This window comes from Cyprinodon variegatus, unplaced genomic scaffold (assembly GCF_000732505.1).
Source record: "Cyprinodon variegatus isolate N-32 unplaced genomic scaffold, C_variegatus-1.0 Scaffold750, whole genome shotgun sequence".
Classification (NCBI taxonomy): domain Eukaryota; kingdom Metazoa; phylum Chordata; class Actinopteri; order Cyprinodontiformes; family Cyprinodontidae; genus Cyprinodon; species Cyprinodon variegatus.
Window position 1 is genome coordinate 74,033 of NW_015151203.1, and position 3,466 is coordinate 77,498.

General features: G+C 34.6%; 1 protein-coding gene across 1 annotated transcript in view; it reads left to right on the top strand.

The window, feature by feature from the left end:
- Positions 1-638: 638 nt before the first annotated feature.
- LOC107098143 (RNA-binding protein 4.1-like) overlaps positions 639-3,466 on the top strand; it is an 8,479-nt gene continuing 5,651 nt past the window's right edge. The window contains exon 1 of the mRNA XM_015395627.1: positions 639-730. The gene's annotated coding sequence lies outside the window, so the exon portion shown is untranslated. The remainder of the gene's footprint in view (positions 731-3,466) is intronic.

Consider the following 3,466-nt stretch of genomic DNA (forward strand, 5'->3'; position numbering starts at 1 on the left):
AAAAAAAAGAAAAAAATAAAACAATTAACTTCATGGAGGTATGGAAACTTTCAATTTCATCTTGGAAACTTGGACATTTGGAGAAACTTCCTCAATAAAGAATTTCCCAGTAATGAAAATAAGATTACATAAAAAAATTCCACATTTTTGTCCCGATAAATTTTGGCTATTATTGTAGAATTTTTTTATTTCATTTAAAGTCAACAATAAAATATACAAATGAATAAACAAATATGCCAGTGGGTGGTCACAATTATTGTTCAATTCTCTCTTCTTTTTTCCAATAAAACTTTATTAACAAAATTGACAAACAGTATCAAAAACCATATCAAGACATCAATTAATACATTACAGGATTATTAATAGTGAAAAAGAAAACAAAAGAGAGTTACAATAAAATGAAACATATGGGAGCGGTACAAATTTAAGGTCTTTATAGCTTTCACATTTGTTAAACCTTTTAAGGTTCCAAGGTAGGATTTCAGTTCAGTTTTGAATTGAGGCAAACTGGGTTTTAAACTGGACCATTTACATTTATGAACATAAAACTTTCCAAATAAAATAAGAAAATTCAAAATAAAAGATTCCGTTTTTATTGTGAGGAGCAGATCTCGCGCTACGGTGACGTCGCACTACGCGTTGACGTCACCGTAAGACGTCTGGCGGTAAAGCGCTGCAGTCGCCATTTCATCCGTCTGAAAAGCAACAGCGCGCGGGCCGCAGTTAGCAGGTAAGGAAATCATCTAAAATACAGTCGGTAGCTTTGATCTAGTGAACGAAGCAGCGTCAGTGCGGCTGTTAGCGCTAGCTTAGCATGAAGGACACGATCTGAATCTGTGACTTTAGCTGAGAAGCTAATGCTCGGCTAGGCCCTGAGTGGGCTAATTACAAAGAATTAGCATGGCGGTGAAAACGCGATGGTCATCCGTTCATCTGGTCACTCGTTCATCTGTTGATTCGTTCATCTGAGGTTTCCGAGCTTCAACCTGCTAATTCTGGACAGCCGGTTTCTAGTTTAGCGTCCATTATGGTTGATCAGTTTAAGCTACCACTGTCCGATGAGCTGAATGACGCTCTGCTAGCATAGGAAGCTAAAAGCCCTGCTGTATGGTAGGCCGGAGCGGCCAAACGAGAAGAACCCACGACGGTGTATCAGTGCCATTCTAAGATGGAAAAATAAACAATTAAATTTTTGTTTTTTTTTAAGTGGCATATTTACAAGACTAAACACGCAAATTTACGAGTAAAAACACCGAAATTAAAATATACAAATATAACTAGTAAATGGATTAGTAAAAACACGCAAATTCAGGAGAAAAAAGTTGCAAGTTTGTCAGACGCACATGTGCAGAACAACATATTATACTACATGTTAAAGTATGCTACATAAAGCTCATGGAAATGCGTCATTTATTAGGGGGGATTAGTGATGGAATGAGATTGTAAAATGACCATGTGGAGGTTTTTAAGTGATAATGGTATAATTCATTTTCATGATTATTCTCTTAAATTGTCTTCTAAATTTGCCTATTTATTCTCATATATTTTCTACATATTTCTTTTTAATTTAGCATGTTTTTAATCTTGTAAATTAGCAAGTTTTTACTCGCAAATTTACGTGTTCTCTTAATTTTGTTTATTTTTTTCTTCTAAATTGGCATCCATATAACCCCGTAAATTTGCATGTTTTTTAATTGTAAGTTTCCTATGTATCCCCCTGGATTTGCTACTTGTTTCCTTCTAATTTAGCATGTTTATAATCTCATAAATTTGCATGTTTTTTATTGTAAGTTTCCTATGTATCCCCCTGGATTTGCTACTTGTTTCCTTCTAATTTAGCATGTTTATAATCTCATAAATTTGCATGTTTTTATTCGTACATTCACGTATTATCGTAAGAATGCCACTTTAAACTCATTTTTTTTGTCTTTGAGTGACCCTATTACGACATCCTAACAATGCAAGACCAAATTTATTTTATTATTTTTTTTTTTTGACATACAGAACTTTCTTCTTCTTTGGTATTTCTTCAGTGGATCCACTCTGTTGCAATACCGCCCTCTTCAGACCATTCAAACCCACTGAGACCTTTTATAAAGCGTGTTTCAGTGTGACGCTCTCAAACTGTTTGAAAGTAAACATATTTTCTGCTTACGAACATCTTGCTTTAATGAGATTATGGTCAGCAAAAAGTTTTATTTTTAAGATTCTACCACAGACCCCGGATTTTCTGCAGGGTGAACGCTACGTTTCCGTCGTCGTATCAGTGGTTCGTCGGAGTAAAATCATCCTCATCTTTTTTTTTTTCTATCTGGCATATTACTATAATCCCCCATCAGTGCAGTTTTCTGTTTAGCATTTAGCCTTCTGTGTGTCAGGATTTCCGCTGGTCATTAAAAATCATTTAAAGTGATTAAATAATATTTTTTTTAATTAAGGTCATAATTGGCATTAAAATTCATTGTGATTATTGCGGCATTAAGTTTATAAAAAAACATTTTGTCAGATATATTATAACTCAATATATTTAGGTGGATCTGCTTCCGTTTGATCGTAAAGCCATATGTTCGGAAAACAAGCTCGAGGCAGAGAAAAAGCTAGAGAATGTGGAAAAAATGCCAGAAAACGAGGAATTCGGGCTGCAGCGTTTCCACGGTGATGATGACGAAGGATTTTGCACGATTTTATATATATTTATATATATATATATGAGTAATTAACAGCCTGGTTGTTATGATGCGATGGTATGAAAGATCACAGAAATCACCTGTGATGCCATAAAATACGCATATTAAAGTCATGTGGTTAACTTTTAGCCAATCATGTAACGTCACTGGCAGGAAGCAGATCTGGTAGCTACAGCAGAAAGTCAGGGTTCAAACCACTGATCTCTGTTTATCCACTGGATCGCACGTCGGTAGTACAGGGTTAAACTGAAGCCACTGGCGGCCATATTGGTACTCCCTAGTTAGACCGGTCGCAATGTAAACAACCCGTGTGCTACAGCATCAAACAACCATGAGGTTCTCATTTTCGGGGGGTTAAGACTTTAAACATGGAGATAAATGTATTACTTTGAAACAGACTGGCTGTTAAATAACATCAGTAGATTATGTTAACTTAAATAAAAAATAGGCCCATCACATTGTATAGTTATTATGAGGTCTATAAATCATATAACGTATTATAGAAATCCATCACAAAAAAACAATTGTTTTAATGGAGCAGAATAATACAGATAAATGATTTATATCTAATATACATGGCGTATTTAGATTGATATGGTAATTACATTTTACATATAAATATATAAAAATGTTTGATTTGCTTTTTTTCTGTCAATATAACCTGCAATATATTTCAGCTCATGACTTTTTCTAATGAGAAATAAACTAAACGCTCCAAAAACGGCAGCATCATCCAGCTAATAAAGAATTACTACGTTCAGTCAATGTCTTCCAGTCAG